The sequence below is a fragment of the Aquarana catesbeiana genome, linkage group LG03 (assembly GCF_042186555.1).
Source record: "Aquarana catesbeiana isolate 2022-GZ linkage group LG03, ASM4218655v1, whole genome shotgun sequence".
Lineage (NCBI taxonomy): Eukaryota > Metazoa > Chordata > Amphibia > Anura > Ranidae > Aquarana > Aquarana catesbeiana.
The window spans coordinates 418191631-418214750 of NC_133326.1; the positions used below are offsets into that span (position 1 = coordinate 418191631).

At 39.3% G+C, this 23120-nt stretch overlaps 1 protein-coding gene across 1 annotated transcript in view; it reads left to right on the forward strand.

Annotated features, from left to right (window-relative positions):
• Positions 1–21151, forward strand: part of FBXW11 (F-box and WD repeat domain containing 11) — a 637027-nt gene extending 615876 nt beyond the window's left edge. The window contains exon 14 of the mRNA XM_073620748.1: positions 21134–21151. The gene's annotated coding sequence lies outside the window, so the exon portion shown is untranslated. The remainder of the gene's footprint in view (positions 1–21133) is intronic.
• Positions 21152–23120: the final 1969 nt, after the last annotated feature.

The following is a 23120-nucleotide window of genomic DNA, read 5'->3' on the forward strand; positions in this document are numbered from 1 at the left end:
AGTCCATATAAAATGTGCAAACACTGTGCAAAATAATCTATTTTATATATATATATATATATATTATGGGGTAAAAAGGTGCTCAGATTTTCTAAACATTAATAGTTCCTCTTTCTTTGCCGTGAAGGAATGAGAATGTGCACCACCGAAAAAAAGTGTTCCCAAAAAGAATCATCACAAATGATTAAATGAGCTCCTTACCAGCTGCTCTGAACCCACAAGGTGACCATCAGACACCTTTCTGCATAGCAGCCATAGCAGGTTCCACGATCTCCTAAGCCTAGATACACTCCATGGAGGAAGTTAAAGTACAGAAGAAAAACCACATAGTGTAGTACTTCACCAAAATTTTAATAAAATGATAAAATCACACTTACAATTTTGAAGGGATTACACGGCATGTGATGCAAACAACCAGCAGGTCCAAACGGTCAGGCCCCTCCCAACACGTTTCTCTGTAAACCTTGTCGTCTGGGGATGTTAGGCTCACGCGGGACGTTAGCACTAAAACTTACATACAGCCCAAAAGGGGATAATGAGGCATAGGACCTGTACATGTGGTTGGTCCAATCTTCATACATGGACATAAGAAATATACAATCAGATGTCCCCTGATTTTAATTCTCCGATTTATACCGAATAAAAATCCAATATTACAAACATTTTTACAATAATCGTCTCGCTATTCCTTCCCCTACCCCACCCCTCTCCTTCATTTTATTTTTTTCTTTCCTTTCTCTCCTTACCCTCTTCTCGTCTCCTATGCTCCCCATATTTCGGCATATTTACTTGTATTCTTAAACTCTATCCAGCTTTTCCAGATGTTAGTACATTTTTCAATCTCATCTTCCCTACTACAACGCAAGTCGTCCATTTTATATGTATATTCCACTCTATAAACCTAGTCTCTTAATGTAGGGCTCTCTGGTTCTTGCCAAAATATTGGTATCAACCCTTTTACAGCATTCATCAAGTATGGTATCACTGTATTCTTATATTGTTTTATTGTGCTTTTTGTACCATTAAATAAACAAAACCATGGATCATCAGGGATGTCTATACCCGTAATCTCCCGTATCTGTTGCAACACCTTCCTCCAGTATCCCTGTATTTTTGGCCATTCCCACCATAAATGGGCCATGGTTCCCTCCAATTTACATCCTCTCCAACAAAGTGGTGATTTTTCTGGTTGGTATTTATGTGCTTTAACTGTTATGTACTATCTTGCCAGACATAATTCATTTATATCCACTGCCAAGCTGTGTACCATTCTCAAAATGTATCCTAGTTGCTGTTCATTCAAACATGCTCTTAGTTTCAATAATTTTTATTGATATTTCAAATAGAAAGGAAGAATTACAGTCATGGAAATATAAGATTGTTAATAATGGTCAAAAATAATTACAAATATTACACATACAGAGCGTAACTAAACAGCCGTTACAAACAATTTCAGCTTAGAATAATATAAATTCGAGAAAAATAACTCAAGTTAACTTAGTTAAGGGAATGAAGAAAAATTTGAAAAAAGAGACAAAAAATTGGGGGGAAAAGGAGGAGTACACTATATAAGCAATATAGTATCGATTCATAAACAATTCGATAAATAATCTATCCAAGGTTTCCATATTTCATCAAAAGAATTTTGTTTGTCCAGCAAAATTGCTGTAAGAAGTTCATTAACCATTATAAATGACAATTTATTTTTAACCAACTGGATGGGAATATAGGGAGATTTCCAAGATTTGGCTATTGCAATTCTAGCAGCAGTAAAAATGAATGCTATAAGTTTTTTTTATATGAATCCAAGAATGTTCAATAGGGTATCCCAATAATGCTTGTTTAGGAGATTTTATTTAGGGTAATATTGGTCAAGGAATATATTAAATCATAAATCCGTTTCCAAATGTTTTTATTCTAGGACATGTCCACCAAATATGGAACATGGTGCCATCCATTCCACATTCTCTGAAACATAATGATGATGCTTCAGGGATATATTTTGCTAATATAATTGGAACCATATACCACCTAAGCAATACCTTCTAATTAGCCTCTATTAGGTTAGTATTCATAAAGGTTTTAGAGGCAAATTGTGCCATCTTGAACCATTCATCGGTCAAAATATTTTCATTGAGATCTTGTTCCCAATTATGCATATAAGATAGTTTTTCAGAATTAGAAATTAAAATAGAATACATTTTAGAAATGTGACCAGAATGTTTATCAAAAGATTTACATAAACATTCCATTGAAGTTGAAGAAGTCAGGTCAAATGAATGTTGTAATGACTGTATATAATCTGAAATTTGGGAATAATGGTGTATTTCAGAATCAGGAAATAGACATTTTTCTCAGAGTGTGTGTATTGTTAAAACACCCTTATGGTCATAAAAATAGGCAATTCGTAAAAAAACCTTATTCGTCCACCAAGAAAAAGCTTGTGGATTTAGACCTGGGACGAATGAAGGGTTACCGATTAAAGGAGCTAAAGGAACATGGGGAGAAATAAATTTATAAGCCTTGCTTAACCTATCCCATAAACTTAAAGAAAGTGAAAGTGTAGGACACATAGGTGGTCTATTTTTGTTTTGCAACCATAAGAGATGGCTAATGAGAAGATTCGATTTTCATCCATGATGGTTGTGATGATCGTGAATGAAAACTAGTTGTGCCACTTGTGTCGCGTGAAAGTACTTAGTTAAATCTGGTAATCCTAAACCACCTTGTAATCTAGGTGTATGTAGAGTGCGTGCATTTACTCAAGGTCGTTTATTCATCCAAATAAAATTGGATACCTAACAACGTTTTTTTATATAATGGTGGGTAATTGGCTTTATAAAGAGTATGAAGGGAAGGTGTAAGAAAAATTCCCAAATATCCTAGACTTTCCTTTTGCCATTTAAAAGAAAAGGAATTTTGTAATGTTTGGACCGTATCTATACTAAGATTTATGTTTAACGCCTCTGATTTCGAATGATTGAGTTTAAGACCAGAAATGTTAGTAAAGTATTGCATTGTAAGGTATAGATTGGGTAGCAAAATTATTGGTGAAGAGAGGGTCATCAGAATATCATCCGCAAAAAGGGCACATTTATGTATTCTGTCACCACAATACATTCCCTTGATATCAGAATGATTTCTGAGTTTTATTGCTAGGGGTTCCAAAGCCAAGACAAATAATACCGGAGAAAGAGGACATCCTTGTCGCGTACCTCTACAAATATTCATACTTTTTGAGCTATAGCCTTTTACAATAATTTTTGCAGTGGGTGTATTGTATAAGGCCTTTAGTATAGTCAAGAAATTGTGACCAAATCCATATTTTTCTAATGCATAAAATAGGTAATCCCATGACATACAATCAAAGGCCTTATGAAGGTCCAATGATAATAGCATTCCTTGTCTTATACCATAGTTGTCCCAATTAGAATATAATGCTGAAATTGTTAATCAATCTCTGAGTTTGATCAGGAGATTGTCTATTCGGAACAAATCCTACTTAATCTGGATGTATATATCGAGATAAAAATGAGTTCAATCTGGTTGCTAATACTTTGGTTAATATCTTAAGATCCACATCAATAAGTGAAATTGGGTGAAAATTCTCACAATTACTAAACTCTTTTCCTGATTTAGGTACCCTGTTTCCCCGAAAATAAGACCTAGTGTGATTGTCAGTGATGGCTGCAATATAAGCCCTACCCCCCAAATAAGCCCTACCCTGTTTCCCCGAAAATAAGCCCTACCCTGAAAATAAGACCTACAAGGACTTTAACTAGGGCTTATTTGGGGGGTAGGGCTTATATTGCAGCCATCACCGACAATCACGCTAGGTCTTATTTTCAGGGAAACAGGGTACCTAAATCAGGAAAAGAGTTTAGTAATTGTGAGAATTTTCACCCAATTTCACTTATTGATGTGGATCTTAAGATATTAACCAAAGTATTAGCAACCAGATTGAACTCATTCACTTAATATCCTGTCCATCTCATCTTTATATTGTTGTAACGAAAGCACCACAATGCCCCCTCCTTTATCCGCTGGTCGTATTACTATATCGGTTCTCTTCTCTAATGAATCCAATCCTTTCTTGAGATCCCTATGCTCATATACCCTTTTTATGGGTAACTGTTTAAGCTCTGTGGTAACTAATTTTTTTGAATAAATCCACATATTTATTGTTAGCCACATGAGGGTTGAAAACTGAATTATTTCTTAGGCTAGTGAATTTATCATTTATAACCGTTTTTTCAAGCGGATTCAGGGCATAGTATTTTTTGATGTTAAGTTTCCTGATGAATCGGGCTGTCAGCTGAGATACAGAGACGCTGAGACACGGAGAGAGAGGGCTTGTCTACCTGCCTATCTGCCTAGTTATCTGGCTTCAGTACTGCCATATGCTGTATGCTAGGCAGACACACACGCTGGAGCGCTCCTGTTTACCTGTCTATATGTCCGGCTTTAGTCCTGCTGTGGATAGACGGAAACCGAAAGTGGAAGGAGAGGGAGGCGAGAGGTGATTGGCGGCACCTCCTGATCCCTTCCTGAAACATCCCTTCTATTTACTTATACCACTTCACCGCTGTGTTACTGGCCGGCTGGGTCACCGCTTCATTATACCACAGTTCCCACTGTGTTACTGTATGAGGATGTATGAGTATGAGGATGACAACTCGCAGACAAGTAGCCTCGCAGCCAACAGCAGGGAGAGGAAGGAAATCAACGGACGGCATTAAGTTTTTCATGTCCCCCCGCACACCTGAGCCAACAGGAAGGCTGGATATTAAAAAACGGAGCGGAGCTACTATAACTGACGGTGTGGAAAAAACAGAGTGGGAGTCTGGGATAAAGCAGGCGAACGTACAGATGAAAGGAGACAGTGTCGTCGTGAACGGTAAGAGACCTCCTACAGCAGGGAGAGGGAGGAGGAACCCGGAGCCAAGCCCCCCCGGTAGTGGTGGAGGGTGCCCCCAGGTAATAGGGGCTAAAAATATAGGCCAGCTAACTCCTGGTAATGGACATCTAGTAACGGCTATACAAAATACATCAACAGGAAGCCGGGGTTCAGTGACACAGGGGGAGGATAATAGACTCAAGAGGAGTCCCAGACCATAGACATGGAGAGGATGAGAGCAAGAGAAGGAGAGGACCCAACCCCCAATATGGACCGAAGTCATAGTCAGGAACATCCAAGTATAACAGGCGGGGGTATGGGAAGAGGTGGGTCACCGCAGAGACATGTCATGGACTGTGACCAGGAGAGCCTCCAAGACGGTGAAGGGAACCCACAAGGATGGACTGGACGAAGTGTAGACCCAGAAAGGGATATCTGGGGTCTGTTGAAGGCCCTCCCCACTAAAAATGAAATATTCAGCAATTAATAAATGCAGTTGAACAATCTTGCATGTAAGCAGTAGCAAGCTTAAAAGAGGACATCAGGGACTTGGGATACAGAGTAGAGGTGATGGAAAAAGAACAAGAAGTTACTATGCAGGCTGTGACGGAGACTCAAGAGTCCATGAAAAAATATGAAGAAATATTAAATGCATACATGGACCAGCTGGATGAATATGAGAATAGGGATAAACGCCAAAATATACGTATAAAGGGATTGAAAGAGTCAATCACAGCGACAGAACTAGCCCCAGTGGTACAAAAAGTGTTTGGACAGATTTTAGGGGATCAAGCCCCTAATGTTATAGAAATAGACCGGATACACCGGGTCCACCCCAAGAGTACAAAAACTGACGTCCCCAGAGATGTAATATGTAAAGTTCACAAATATGCAGTGAAGGAGAGTATAATGAAGATGGCACGTGATAACCCTAGGATTACATTTAAAGGTTCAAACATAGCTCTATATCCAGATATATCGAAAAGGACTCTCTTTAAACGTGAGGCGGTTCGCCCACTGCTAGAAATCTTACGGAAGGCGGAGATCAAATATAGGTGGGGGTTCCCTTTCAGTTTAACAGCCTCCAGGAATGGAAGAAAGGCAACATTGCGAACGAAGGATGATTTAAAAGTATTTGTGGAAAAATTAGACCTCCCGATGGTGGACTTTGTGGATTGGAGAATAATTGTCTAGGGCCCCCCCTGCAACGAGCAGAGAAGTGGCAAGAAGTACCGGCAAGGGTTAACAGGGGAATAGCCCAAAGAAGGATTTAGAGGACCCTTTTTTTTTTTTTTTTTTTCTTCTCTGGGTCCTTTCCACTCAGAAGGGGGTCAATAGTGTAATGCCGGGGGGGGGGATTGGAAGGAAGGGTGTAATGGGAAATGTGGACCTTAGGTCAATAGGTCAGCCCCAATTAGAGGGGAGAATAATCCTGCGGAAGACAGGGAAGGGAGGTAGCAGGCGCGCAGGAAGTGTGGGTGCGCGCAAGCTACATACCCGATTTTTAGATATACCCCTAATGAGAGGTTTGTGGTATGGGAGGATAGGATGTAAGTTATATATATTAGTATAGTATAGTGTAGTTTATAGTTGTATATATCTATGATATATATGTGGTATATTTTTTGTTTTTTCTGTGTGCTTAGTGAAGTAATGAATGATGGGGGGGGGTGGGATTGGCAGAGGAGAAGATAGAGAACAAGGGCAAGGGGCTGGGTGCCCTAAAAATGAAATAAAATTACAGCCATTTTGAAAATTTTGTCATATAATGTGAGGGGTTTGAATTCACCAATTAAAAGAGGGCGCTTATGGGTTGAGCTGCAACATTGGGGAGCTGATGTTGTTTTTATGCAGGAGACCCATTTTAAGAGCAGCTCAATCCCGAGCTTCCCCTAGAATGTACTGAATCAGTGGTATCACGCGGTATCCCCAATAGCGAGGGCAAGAGGGGTCACAATTGCGTTCAAGAAATCATGCCCTTGGATTACAGAGACCATGCAAAGTGACCCAGAAGGTCGGTATTTGTTTGTAAAGGGTACGCTACAGGGGAGACGATATACCTTTGCTTCAATATATTCACCCAATGTCGGGACAGCTAACTTCCTGGTTAAAGTATTTAGAAAACTGGAAGAATTTAAGGAAGGGTGTGTAGTGGTAGGAGGAGATTTCAATATGGTGTTAGAGCCGAGTATAGATACCTCTACGGGTAGAACTGCTATGTCTTTTAAAGCCATAAAACGGGTTAAACAAACCTTACGCTCACAACATCTTGTGGATACCTGGAGAGCTTTACACCCAGACACCAGGGATTATAGCTATTATTCTAAAATACACGATATGTATTCGCGGATAGACCTTTTTTTGGTGGATCAATTCTACTTGGGGAATGTTAGCACAAGTACAATTGAACCAATAACTATGTCTGACCATGCCCCAATAATTTTGACCCTTCAACCAACTCAAATGACTCGGGCGGAATGAATATGGCGTCTGAACGAGTCATTGTTGGATAAGGAAGATATAGTGGAGAAACTAAGGGTTAAGATAAAGGAGTATTTCGAAATAAATAAAACAGAAGGAGTGTCAGATCAAGTGGTGTGGGAAGCACACAAGGCGGTTGTGAGGGGGGATTTAATTGCTTTTGGCACATATATAAAAAAGGAAAGTAAAAGATAAATAGATGAACTACTAGAGAAGATCAGAACCCTAGAAATAAAGCATAAGGAAAATCTTGACCCAATGGATGGCAGATGTCTGGAGAGTGCACGGGCAGAGCTTTCGCAATATTTAGAGTATAAAGCAAAGAACAAAATTAGGTTTTTCGCAAATAGAGCATATGAACAAGGAAATAAATGCAGTAGGCTACTGGCAAAACAACTTAAAAAACAACAGGACTCTAGACACGTGCATAGCTTACTAGTTCAGGGTAGGAAAATAATAGACACAAAGGCTATAGCAAAAGAATTTGGTAAATTCTATGAGGCACTATATAATATCTCCAAAATAGAATCATCTGAAGAAGGAGAAAGCGAGGGACAAAAGAGAGATAAGATAGAGGAGTACATTGAGAACGCCGACATGCCCATACTACCTAGAGAAACTTCCAAGATTATGGAACACCCAATCACGGTGGAAGAGTTGAGCAGAGTGATAGCAGCCCTGCCCCCGGGGAAAAGCCCAGGTCCGGACGGGCTGACAAATATATATTACAAGAAATTTCTCCCAATTTTGGTAAAGCCACTTTGTGATTATTACAACTCTATGGGTGCTGGAAGTCCACTTTCCTCAGAAGCATCAATGGCGTACATAACGGTTTTGCCAAAAGAGGGAAAAGATCCCCAGGTATGTGCCAATTACAGGCCAATCTCTCTGCTGAACTCAGACACCAAGATACTGGCAAAAATCCTGGCCCTGAGACTGCAGGAAGATGTAGGAGATTTAGTGCACCCAGATCAAGCAGGGTTTGTAAAGGGACGAGAAGCAAGAGACACCACCCGCGCACTCCATGTACTACACTGGATGCGACACGGACCAGGTGAAGCCCCGGGAATCACCCTGTCGATGGATGCCGAGAAGGCCTTTGACAGGGTGAACTGGGGCTTTATGAGAGAGGTACTGGGAAGGATAGGACTGGGGGAGAGGATGTTAGGTTGGATTATGTCATTATACGCGAAACCAAGAGCAAGAATTAAGGTAAATGGGACAGTATCTGAATGTTTTAACATACAAAACGGTACCAGGCAGGGGTGCCCGCTGTCCCCCTTGATATTTGCAATAGTAATGGAATCATTTATGCGTAGAATTAGAAAGAATAAGGAGATAGCAGGGACGCACATAGGCCATACGGAACATAAAGTAGCAGCGTATGCAAATGATTTATTATTTTTTCTCTCCGCTCCCCAGACATCTATAGCCGCATTGATGGTAGAAGTACAGAAATTTGGAAGGGTGTCCGGCTTTAAGATCAATTTCGAGAAATCAGTCATCCTTCCCAGCCATGTCCCAGTGGAGATAGAGAGATCACTGAAGGAGATATACCCATTTATATGGAACAAGGAGTCGCTGACATACCTGGGGGTACAGATAAGCACAGACTATGAACTATTGTTGGAGTATAATTATGGCTCATTAGTGAAAGAAATAACAGAAGAATTAAAGAAATGGAAGGGGAAATACTTGACCTGGTTCAGAAGAATCAGTGCCATAAAAATGAGCATATTGCCCAGAATAGTTTATGTGCTGTGTACAGTGCCAATTAGGTTACCGGCGAGTCTCTTTAAACAAATGCGTCGGCTATTCACGGCCTTTGTGTGGAACGATAAAAGGCCTAGATTGGCTTACGATATTTTAAGAAGGAGTAGAGCGGAGGGTGGCCTAGGACTCCCGGATATAACATCCTATTTTAAAGCCATGGCGCTAGTTAGAATAATGGACTGGTGCCATGACCTAAATAGAAAACCATGGGTACAGGCAGAAATGATGATGGCGGGGAGAAACCTGGCAGGAGCACCATGGATCCAAGGGTCATTGAGAGGGCTGTCACAATGGACATCACCAATGACCCTGAATACATTAGAAGTATGGGATAGAATGAACAAAGAGGGCAGGTATGCCCCACAGACCTCCCCTCTGGCTCCTCTGGAGGGATTTTCATGGTTCCACCCGGGGGAGAAGACGGGAAGTCTGGGGGTCTGGGGACAAGGCGGGAATATTAGATGCGGTAAGTTTGCCCCAAGTGGAGTTTTATTATCACTGACAGAGATAATTTTGAAGTTTGGGGAGACAAGAATGGCGGAATGGAAACATTGCCAAATGACAAGTTTCCTTAAGAAAATAAAACCGTTAAGACCCATAAATACACTCACCGCATTCGAGAGGCAGTGTGCACAGACATCAGAAGCTGGGCATACATTATCCAGGATGTACAGAATGATCCTAGGAGAACAAGAAAAGAAACCCCCATACTTTATAAAAGAATGGGAGAAGGAGCTAGGCCAAGTGTGGACAGATAAACAAATAAATAAAATGATATCGTTAACATTTACTACCTCCATAAGTACAAAGGTGCAAGAAATGGCATATAAATTCCTAGCGAGATGGTATAGGACACCAGTTAAAATAGCAAAAATCTCTTCAGAAGCGAATGACAAATGTTGGAGGGGCTGTGGACAGAGGGGAACTTTTCTTCATCTGTGGTGGACATGCCCAATAATTAAGCGATTTTGAGAATTAGTGGCCCCCTGGATTAAGAAAATGACCACGGACCACATGGAGTTTGGGCCCATGCAATATTTATTCCATGGAACGTCTGGATCTGTCAAAAATTATAGAGAAAGTGTAACCCCACATTTGTTAAATGCAGCAAAAAAATTAATTCAGAAGTACTGGAGACAGGACAGGATCCCGTCAGTTATAGAGTGGAGAAATGAAGTTAATATAATAAAGGAAGCAGAGAGATGGGTTCATGTGGTTAAAAACCAAAGAAAGAAATTTGAAACGACATGGGCAAACTGGGAACAATGCGCTGAGGAGATAATAGAAGAGGGAAATACAGATGGGTAAGGGAGGAAGAAATGGTATAGTCATTTAGAATAGAGATATAAGAAGAATGGCTTTGAAGGGTAGACGTACAGTAAATAGTGATATAACTTCTCTAATGCTAATCAAAGAGGGAGGGGGGCAAGATAATGTATAGTTATATGTATATGTGGTTTCTGGATTTTTTATTATTTCCCTCTCGTCCCAGTCTTGACAAACATTGGAGGTAGGGTGGATATTTGTTGTTTTTTTTTTTTTCCATGCACAAATTACATTATTATGAATTTTAGTGAGTATTGACACGAATTAGAATAAAGGGGGATGTATTTCGTAATGAATTGAAGTGATTAATGACATGAATTAGAATAAGGGGGAATTTTATTTATAAATTTATCATTAAAACACTTTATAATTATATAATTATAAGCACGATTGTACACAGAGGGGTGGGTTTTTTTTTTTTTTTGCACAAATTACATTATTATGAATATTAGTGATTTTTGACACAAATTAGAATAAAGGGGATGTATATCATAAGAACTGAAGTGAGTAATGACACGAATCAGAATAAGGGGGGAATTTGTTTATAAATTCATCCTTAAAGCGGAGTTCCACACATAAATGGAACTTCCGCTTTTCGGAACCCTCCCCCCCTCCGGTGTCACATTTGGCACCTTTCAGGGGGGAGGGGGGTGCAGATACCTGTTTAAGACAGGTATTTGCACCCACTACCGGCATAGACTCCCATGGGAGTCTATGCCTCTTCCTGTCAGTCCGCGCTGTCTCCTGGGAAACACACAGCTCCCAGGAGATAGCGGGGACCAGTTGCGATGCGCAGCGTGACTCACGCATGCGCAGTAGGGAACCGGGAAGTGAAGCCGCAACGCTTCACTTCCTGATTCCCTCACCTAGGATGGCAGCGGCAGCTGCCGAGAACCGAGCAGGTTCTCGGTTTCGCCTGCCGACATCGCTGGACCCTGGGACAGGTAAGTGGCCATGTATTAAAAGTCAGCAGCTGCAGTATTTGTAGCTGCTAGCTTTTAATATTTTTTTTTTTTGGCGGTTTAGGTGGACCCCCGCTTTAAAACACTTTATAATTATATAATTATAAGCACGATTGTACACAGAGGGGTGGGGTCTCTTTTTTTAGGCTGTCCCTTGCTGGTACCCGTAACTTCTTTGTTGCTGTGGCCCATAGGGAGGTTGTTCCCTCTGTTGCCCACCCCTCCGATAAGGTGTATGATTGGGGTGATGTCCTCTTCCGTATTGATTTCCACCCTGATAGGTCCTATATCCATTACCTCGATTGTGCGATGCCGCATAGCCCCAATTTCCTTGATTGGAAGGAGGGCCCTGATACGGGTTGCGGTACCTATTCTCATCCGATCCATGGTATTCATGTTGGTCATTCTGTATTCTTCTAGGGGGTTGTCGATAAGGTGTATATGGTTGTTTATTTTCATGTCGATGTGATGGATATCCTCTATTAGGTGGTCTACTGTCCTGTTGTTGATGGTTTTGTCGCTCTTGTGGATGCGTTGTTTTGGCGCCTTCAATCTGATCTCTTGTAGTCTGAGTTTGTGGGTTAGTTGTGTTATTAGTTTCCAACGTTGATTGCCAACAGTACACCCGTTTATTCTGGTAATCGTCAAGATCCCTTAGATATTTCTTTTTCTTCCCATTTTTATTTTCCAAATCCTTCTGCATATTTTTCTGTAGCTCTCCTATAAGTTTATTATATTCAGGTGTCTCCTTAAATGGATAGATTTTATCCCTGATCTCCTTAATTTGATTTTCTAATAATTTTAATTTCCGTTGTTTCCTCTTGATCAGATACTCCATAACCTCTCTCCCTTTACCCTCAAAAAAGGTATACCATTCGTCTATATCCTCATTCCCTAATAGACCGTCATTGATAGGGACATCCCATCGTAATTTTCTAGGGATAAAATTGTCCTTTAAATATTTCTCCATTGTGGATTGGTCCCACCAAACATTACTCTTTTTATCCATACAATGACCTAATTTTCTAAACAAATGTGCAATATCATCTTCTTTAGATTTATTATCAGCGAATAGATCTTCTAGATCCAATTCTCTGTTATCGAAGAAGGCAAACGGATCCATAGGCTGCTAGCAAGTGTATGAAATAGAGTAAAAAATTAAGGCAAAGAGTCTTGCGAGCCACAATAATCCAGTGCCCAAAAAAAACGCAAATGTGAATACCCAGCAGCAAACGCAGATCACGTATTCATGACCGTGCAAATCAATGTAAACAAGGTTGCGCTGCGCTCAAGTATATATCATATGAACTACTCAATGTGATTATAATACCAAAAAACAAATAAGAAAGAAAATATATATATATGTTTACACACAATTGCTCATAAGTGCAATGTGCATATAAATAAATAAATATTCCAACATGTGATCATGAAATCACAAATAAATATACTCTGCATATAATATATATATATAAATTGATAAAAAACGTGCAATAATTCTTATAAAGTGCAACATGCATATACTCTATTGTAATCAGAAAGTAAATTACATTAAAGTGCCAAGTGAACCTTAGATAAATTAATTAAATATGTAGAAGTAAAACATCGCCCAAAAAAGTGCATATAACAGTGTTCAAAAATATCCAGAAGGGTTGTGTATATGTTAGTGTCCAAAGAAAACATTAAATGTCCAAATTATCCAGCGTGCTTAGTCAAAGTGTCACAAAACATGCCACTGTGTGCCTCGGTGACCCCCCAAAGTGATTGCGCTCACCTTAGAGCATGTGACACAGTGATTAGCTGTGTCAAACCACGCTGTGGAGCCACCCCCAGGCTCTGTATAGCAAGCTAGATGCGATCTCCAACCTGGTCAATGTGGCTCCATAGGCATCATACCATAAATGTAAAGAGAGACTATATAGTGTAATTCCGTCAAAATGTCTTTATTAAAACAAAAACCCCACTTCCCACAAAGGGGTACTCACATTTCCCTGGTGCGTGAGTGCACCATACAATACAAGCTTCTTAAAAAACGCAGATCGGCGTGCTGTGGGGTATACGCTTCTCCCAGCTAAGCTCAGTGCTGCTCACTCCGTCCTGGCCCCTCCCCTATGCGTGTTCGACACAGGGGTCACGTGTCTTCATCAGGGGGATATGATTGGACGGGTGCTCTATAGCTTAAATACACTAGCGGCGGCCATTTTGCCTGAGATCACGGACTGGTTTACAATGGGCTACACTTCTCTATCACATATACGCAGCGGATCTAACCATAACGGTGAGCGCCGCATTACTGAGTTACTATAAATCTATCAATCCACTGAAAAGAAAACTACCAATCCAGGACGGAGCTCGGGAGAATCAGGATACCACACCGCACCTCAGTAGCGGACCTTCCATGTTAAAAACAATATACATAATAAGTACAGGGTAACAGCGCTAGTAAAAACTCCATGCAAAAACCTAATTGAAAAACAAAAAAATATTATATTATAAAACCATATTAAAAATATATGAGTTATATTGGTACCTATCATGAAATATAATGATATGCTTTATTCGGGTTCTGCCCCACTCAATAATATATGGTGGGAGTTGTAAACAGATATTAAATCCATTACTGTATCATAAACATAAATTAATAAACAATACACTTTTTATTATGTAAAGCATCCACCATCAAAGCCTCTCCCATGATGAATATGGTAAATATCGTGTAGATATGTGTGCACATGTATATACACATACCTGCATCCATAGAATACAAAGAAATACAGATAAAAATAAATAATAATATAAGTAAAATTAAAAAATAAATAAAAAATATATTGAAAATAAATAACAAAATAAAAATAAAAAAATAAGTAAAGTAAAAATAAAAAATGAGATAAAAAATTCTTCATATTAAAATTAAAAAATATATATGTATGTACCTTATGTACAACCCCCCAAAAAAAGATCTCCTAAACAATAGATTAATGGGAAAAACCCATCATTACTGATTTGAAGGGAGGTTGTGTACCCCCAATGGATACAACACATCAATCCACAATGGAGAAATATTTAAAGGACAATTTGATCCCTAGAAAATTACGATGGGATGTCCCTATCAATGACGGTCTATTAGGGAATGAGGATATAGACGAATGGTATACCTTTTTTGAGGGTAAAGGGAGAGAGGTTATGGAGTTTCTGATCAAGAGGAAACAACGGAAATTAAAATTATTAGAAAATCAAATTAAGGAGATCAGGGATAAAATCTATCCATTTAAGGAGACACCTGAATATAATAAACTTATAGGAGAGCTACAGAAAAATATGCAGAAGAAGGATTTGGAAAATAAAAATGGGAAGAAAAAGAAATATCTAAGGGATCTTGACGATTACCAGAATAAACTGGTGTACCGTTGGCAATCAACGTTGGAAACTAATAACACAGCTAACCCACAAACTCAGACTACAAGAGATCAAATTGAAGGCGCCAAAACAATGCATCCACAAGAGCGACAAAACCATCAACAACAGGACAGTAGACCACCTAATAGAGGATATCCATCACATCGACATGAAGATAAACAACCATATACACCTTATCGACAACCCCCTAGAAGAATACAGAATGACCAACATGAATACCATGGATCGGATGAGAATAGGTACCGCAACCCATATCAGGGCCATCCTTCCAATCAAGGAAATTGGGGCTATGGGGCATCGCACAATCGGGGTAATGGATATAGGACCTATCAGGGTGGAAATCAATAAGGAAGAGGACATCACCCCAATCATACACCTTATCGGAGGGGTGGGCAACAGAGTGAACAACCTCCCTATGGGCCACAGCAACAAAGAAATTACGGGTACCAGCAAGGGACACCCTATAGGGGTGGCCGACGTCAACCCTATGGGGATCCCCCACCACCTCCAACACCCCAACCCCAAGGCCATGGATATCCTCCCCAACAAAGAGGTGATTTCCATAGGGGTGAAGTGTATTACTCACCCAAACCACAGAGAGTGAGATACGATAGGCCTTTGCAGGACCAGTATGGAGACCCTGTGTATAACCGCTATCAACCTCTGGAGGAGAATGGAGATCATTATCCGAATGAGTCTTTTTTAGGGAAGGACAGGGATGGGTATACCTGCGAAATAAGAACCCCAGAAAGCGAGGAGGAAGAGCCAGACGAAGGTTACAGAAAAAAAAGAGGGCGGGAAGACTAGGTGAAGGGATTTATAATTTGAGTGGTAAGGATTTATCAAGGGAAGAAATATTGACCCTAGATAAGGGTATAAAATTTGCACCCAAGAAGGGGCTTAACAAATTTAAGACATATGTTGGTGTGCAAAAGTTCATCAGGAAACTTAACATCAAAAAATACTATGCCCTGAATCCGGTTGAAAAAACGGTTATAAATAATAAATTCACTAGCCTAAGAAATAATTCCGTTTTCAACCCTCATGTGGCTAACAATAAATATGTGGATTTATTCAAAAAAATTTTTACCACAGAGCTTGAACAGTTACCCATAAAAAGGGTATATGAACATAGGGACCTCAAGAAAGGATTGGATTCATTAGAGAAGAGAACCAATATAGTAATACGACCAGCGGATAAAGGAGTGGGCATTGTGGTGCTTTCGTTACAACAATATAAAGATGAGATGGACAGGATATTAAGTGACAACAGCACATACCAATTATTAAATGCTGATCCTTCTAGAACTTTTAAGAACGAATTAGAGCTCATTATAAAACACGGTGTAGATAATAAATTTCTGAATAAACAAGAAGCCAAATATTTGGTTCCCACGGTTAGCAGGATTCCTGTAATATATTATTTACCTAAAATCCACAAGAACAGCTCTAACCCCCCCGGAAGACCCATTGTGAGTGGCATTGAGTCCCTGACATCCAGATTGGGGGAATATATAGATCTCCACCTACAACCTCTAGTGAGGAAAACACAGGCTTATCTTAAAGACACCAAGCATACCCTTCAATTATTAAGTGAGCGCATCACGGATAGCAATGTGATTATGGCCACGGGCGACGTATCATCATTATATACGAACATCGATCATGAGGGTGCCTTAGAAGCCGTAGAATGGGCCTTGGATAAAGAGGAAGGGATTGATAAAGGCCTATGTGGATTTATTCTAAAATGCTTGGATTTTTGTTTGCATCATAACTTTTTTTGGTACAACAATAAGTTTTTCCTGCAGATAAGAGGTGTCGCTATGGGCGCTAAGTTTGCCCCTAGCGTAGCGAACCTCTATATGGCCAAATGGGAGGAAGAGAATGTTCAGGTTGAACAATATGGAGATATATTGCTATACAAGAGGTTTATAGATGATCTTTTAATCATGTGGAAGGGGAGTATGGAATCATTGATGGTGGTGTTGGAATCCATGAATGATAATGATCGGAATATTTCCTTGACTTGGGACGTTAATAAGGACCGGATACATTTCCTTGATTTGGAAATACTCAATACGGCAGAGGGTATGATCACTAGGTCCTTTTTTAAAGCCACAGATCGTAACTCCTACATTCCCACTAGGAGCCGTCGTCATAAACCATGGCTTTTTAATATTCCAAGAGGCCAATTTATGAGAATGCGGAGAAACTGCTCACATGAGGGCAATTTTGAGATTCCATCTGATAAGCTGGGTAAGATGTTTTTAGATAAAGGATACCAAAAGGAATTCTTGAAAAAAGAGAAAAATATGGTGAGGAATTTGAAGAGGGATGATTTATTGAAGGATAAAATTGTAACCGTGGGTAATGGAGAAGTTGATGGTACCTGTATTGTTTTGGATTACTGTCTACAAAGCAAGGAGATAGAGAGAATTTTAAGAAAATATTGGAATGTACTTAAGCAAGATAGTCATCTTAGGGATCTATTATTTGATAAACCCAGAATTATTTACAAGAGAGCACCTTGTTTACGTTATAGGCTAGTACACAATATAGTGGAACCACCCCCACCAAAGCCAAAAATGTTTTGGGACCTAAAAGGCTTCTTTGGTTGTGGGAGGTGCTATAGTTGTATTAGGGTTCCATCTAACACTAAGAAAGTCAAAGAGTTCTATAACCCCCATAGAGATCAGTCACATACTATAAAAGATTTTATATCCTGTGAAACGGTTGGGGTGGTATACGCGATCAATTGTCCCTGCAATCTTATCTATGTTGGTCGTACTATTAGGGCTTTGAAAGATCGTATGGAGGAACACGTGAGGAACATACGTAAAGAATCCGATAAACATTACCTCTCTGTACATTTTAAAAATGTGCATAACCAAAGCACGCAGGGTATGAAGTTTTGGGGAATAGAGGCACCAAAGCGTAACTGGAGAGGCTCTAATTATGTTAGAGATATTAGTAAACGCGAATCCTGGTGGATATACCAGCTCGGCTCTTTATCACCTGGTGGATTGAATAAGGAGTTCGATCTTACATGTTTCCTTAGTAATTTTTAAACTTTCAATCAATTTTTATGTTAGGTAATAGTATATCTATCACACTGTGTTCTAGATCCACTCCGCATTGATATCCCTGTATAGATATTCTTGGTGAGATTATTTATATGCTACATTGGCCTACCTGTTCTATTTATACAATTTTTTATATTGAGTTTATTAAATTTGATGTGTTGCATCCATTGGGGGTACTCAACCTCCCTTCAAATCAGTAATGATGGGTTTTTCCCATTAATCTATTGTTTAGGAGATCTTTTTTTGGGGGGTGTACATAAGGTACATACATATATATTTTTTAATTTTAATATGAAGAATTTTTTTATCTCATTTCTTATTTTTATTTTTTTACCTTACTTATTTTTTATTTTTATTTTGTTATTTATTTTCAGTATATTTTTTATTTATTTTTTAATTTTACTTATATTATTATTTATTTTTATCTGTATTTCGTTGTATTCTATGGATGCAGGTATGTGTATATACATGTGCACACATATCTACACGATATTTACCATATTCATCATGGGAGAGGCTTTGATTGATGGTGGATGCTTTACATAATAAAAAGTGTATTGTTTATTAATTTATGTTTATGATACAGTGATGGATTTAATATCTGTTTACAACTCCCACCGTACATTATTGAGTGGGGCAGCACCCATAGGGATGGGAATAAAGCATATCATATTTCATGATAGGTACCAATATAACTCATATATTTTTAATATGGTTTTATAATATAATATTTTTTTGTTTTTCAATTAGGTTTTTGCATGGAGTTTTTACTAGCGCTGTTACCCTGTACTTATTATGTATATTGTTTTTAACATGGAAGGTCCGCTACTGAGGTGCGGTGTGGTATCCTGATTCTCCCGAGCTCCGTCCTGGATTGGTAGTTTTCTTTTCAGTGGATTGATAGATTTATAGTAACTCAGTAATGCGGCGCTCACCGTTATGGTTAGATCCACTGCGTATATGTAATAGAGAAGTGTAGCCCATTGTAAACCAGTCCGTGATCTCAGGCAAAATGGCCGCCGCTAGTGTATATAAGCTATAGAGCACCCGTCCAATCATATCCCCCTGATGAAGACACGTGACCCCTGTGTCGAACACGCGTAGGGGAGGGGCCAGGACGGAGTGAGCAGCACTGAGCTTAGCTGGGAGTAGCGTATACCCCACAGCACGCCAATCGGCGGTTTTTAAGAAGCTTGTATTGTATGGTGCACTCACGCACCAGGGAAATGTGAGTACCCCTTTGTGGGGAGTGGGGTTTTTGTTTTAATAAAGACATTTTGACGGAATTACACTATATAGTCTCTCTTTACATTTATGGTATGATGCCTATGGAGCCACATTGATCCAGGTTGGAGATCGCATCTAGCTTGCTATACAGAGCCCGGGGGTGGCTCCACAGCGTGGTTTGACACAGCTAATCACTGTGTCACACGCTCTAAGGTGAGCGCAATCACTTTGGGGGGTCACCGAGGCACACCGTGGCATGTTTTGTGACACTTGGACTAAGCACGCTGGATAATTTGGACATTTAATGTTTTCTTTGGACACTAATATATACACAACCCTTCTGGATATTTTTGAACACTGTTATATGCACTTTTTTGGGCGATGTTTTACTTCTACAGATTTAATTAATTTATCTAAGGTTCACTTGGCACTTTAATGTAATTTACTTTTTGATTACAATAGAGTATATGCATGTTGCACTTTATAAGAATTATTGCACGTTTTTTTATCAATTTATATATATATTATATGCAGAGTATATTTATTTGTGATTTCATGATCACATGTTGGAATTTTTATTTATTTATATGCACATTGCACTTATGAGCAATTGTGTGTAAACATATATATATTTTCTTTCTTATTTGTTTTTTGGTATTATAATCACGTTGAGTAGTTCATATGATATATACTTGAGCGCAGCGCAACCTTGTTTTACATTGATTTGCACGGTCATGAATACGTGATCTGCGTTTGCTGCTGGGTATTCACATTTGCGTTTTTTTGGGCACTGGATTATTGTGGCTCGCAAGACTCTTTGCCTTAGCAGTTGACCATTCTTGTCACCATATTCAAATACTCTCTGAGCAGAATGCAACATAGACTTTTTAGTTTGCTCGATTCTATGTAAGGAGAGCTCTCTGAATGCCTGCTGCCATTTGGAGTGGTTAGCCTCAGTCGGAGAGCTCACATATACCATTTCCCACTTCTCTGCCTCCGCTTCCAAGGTCTCCAGAGAACGGGCTGCCTCCTTCCGTATTGAGGAAATACGAGAGTTATATTCCCCCCCTAACCCAGGATTTAAAGGCATTCCACATTATACCACAATTTGCTGACTTTTGATTTAAAACCCAGTAGTTAGAAATGGTCTCCATAACTGGTTGCTGATTGTTAAGTCTCGTACACATGAACGGATTTTCCGCAGACAAAGCATCAGACTTTTGTCTGAAGGGCGTGTGCCGTGAACTTGTCTTGCTTACAAATGGTACACAATTGTCGGCCAACAAACACGAACGTAGTGACGTACTACGAGCCGATAAAGAGGAAGTTCAATTGTCAGCCGCCACCCTTTGGGCTCCTTCTGCTAATTTCATGTCAGTAGAAGTTTGGTGAGTGTTGATTTGCGCTTTTCCAAAAAGCTAAGTCAACAGATACAAATACTCGATCTGCTGACTTTGCAAAACCCATACACACTATCCCTCTTTTGTGGTCATATCTCTGTATAAATTCACTCAACCATGTAGTGCAAGGCCTGCCTGATTACCTACAAATTGTAACGTAGACAGTTTTTGTCTCCTTTTATATTGATATTTATTTTCTCAATGTCAAATGTGCTGCAATTCGACAGTGCAGATCCATATTTGTAGATTGACACTTCTTACCTGTCCACTGGGCTGCCAATAGTGTAAGTAAGGAGGGGCTGGCTAAAGTATCCCAGATTATTTATGAAACCACTCTCATGGAAGTGGAGAGGGTTACCTGTCCAAAACATCTACCCATTTCCTTCCCCACCCTAAAATGTTGCTAATGGGCCACTAAAGGGGGGGATAAATCAGATAAGTTGACCTTACCCTTTTGTCTTTAAATACTCATTTAAGTTTTCTCCTTATGTTGGCTAAGCATGTCAAATCTGCTTGCAATGTTATGTGCAGAAGTAGTAATTTTTGTTTTCTTTTTTCAATCCACAGTTTCCTTCAAACCCACAGCAATGACAGGACGTTGCAGCCTAGTTCCACCATCTCTCTCATGCCACCATCTCTCTCGTGCCAGCAGGGTGGTTGAAAATGCCTTTGGCATGTAGTGATATAGAGTGTATATAGTGGGTAATTAATTAGTGGTTATTATAATGATGATGCAAGTACTCTTCTGCAGCAACCCAATTCTTCCAGAGAGATGCACTTTATTGACTTCCAACACAGAACAAAGTCCACAGATGACAAAAATATCCGACAGAGTAAATATAATTCAGAGTCCCAATTTTTCCTAGGTCTGCGCCTTTATAGTCATACACAGACAAGACTATATTGACTAAATGCCAGCTTGAATGTCCTCTCTGAAATACTAGTCCACTAGGAGGGAGTTTCTGCTAGGTCAACCCAAAATACTCTTTGATCTTATTGTTACCCCCTCAAGTCTAATTACCATCAATAAATACTTCTTCTATGGTCCTTTAAACAATGTACCCTTTGAAATGTTCAATTAGGTTTACAGACCATACCTCACACACCTAGGTAGGCTTATATAAGATCAACACATCAAAGGGTCTTCAGCTGTCCCCTTGATATGTTAAAATTCAGTTGACTTGGACAATTCAACTGAATTTCTGGTAAACATGGCACTCCAATACAACATTATATATAAATCGGCCAACATATTACAACATATACCCCCACTTGGGTCGGTTCTAACTACTAGAACTGACCCATAAATTAAACAACAAAAATATTATGATTTAAGGTACTGAATGCTTTACAATGGCTCATACAAAATGTGAAGTTGAAACTAGTTACATCTCTCTTCACCAGCTTCTAAAATACCCCCATGAAACAGTTATTAGATAATACAACTTTTAGACTATGACTGGAAAAGGATTTGGTAAACATTAGTGGCATATATAGCTGTTAGGCCTTATTATATCACATCAAGATCTTGAAATTTGCGCAAAGATGAGCTGATGTCACAGTCCATTCTTCGGTCTGACTTCCTCACATCTCTCACCATCTCACTGAAAGTAAACTTGGTATGCTCTAGGAACTCCAATCCACATAAGTTCAGGATTCTCTCATCTCCAGGCTCAAGCTTTTCATTTTTAAAGATGCTTTTACACAAACATTCTACTTTCATCTTTATAGTAAGAAGAACCATCAATGTACCAGCACTCACTTTCAAGGTCAAAAGGTTTGGATGCGGCAGTAAAAACTGTGCTGCAAACTATTTCCTTGCACTTGACATTCATGAGTCCATCTTGCAAGCATTTTAGCAATGATGTCCTGTTGTGTACCTGTCAAGTACCTGAATTTGTTGATTACCAGCCACAATTTGCTTTTGTAATTTGCTGTAGGCCGACCCCTCATTGCCTTCAATAGAGCAGTTACTTGGATCATTCAGTCCATAATTACACCTGAATGGTATACCAACATATACATATACCCCCACACGATGGTTCAGATAGAATCAGCTTGACATCACTGTTTATCAGATCTTCTATCCAGACAAAGTGGCAGTGGAAATTCTTGCCAGTATCCTCAACATGAAAAGGTGGAAAGGTCTTTTTCATCCATATATGTCATAGCCTTTAGCATATTATAAACAACTGATTCAACAAAGTTTCAAATCATGACTGGAGTGATGAATTTCACTCACCCCTCTTATAAATTTAAGAAAACCACCCAACATACTATAATTTATGCTATGCCAAGCCATTGTGCAGCATCTCACCTTAGATGTCAAATATATTGATCAATACATATTATGTAATATGTACAGCTGTTATGAAAATTATTTTAGGTTTAAATGCTTCTCTTTGGTTTTAAGATAAAGTTCAAGAAATAAAATATGAAAAGCAAAATATATCAGGAAAAGGGAGAAAAATTAAAAATTAGGGCGTTGAAGAAAAAAGAAAAAAAAAAAAGGGTCCATTGAGAGAGTCCATGAATTCTTTATAATTCCTTGTTG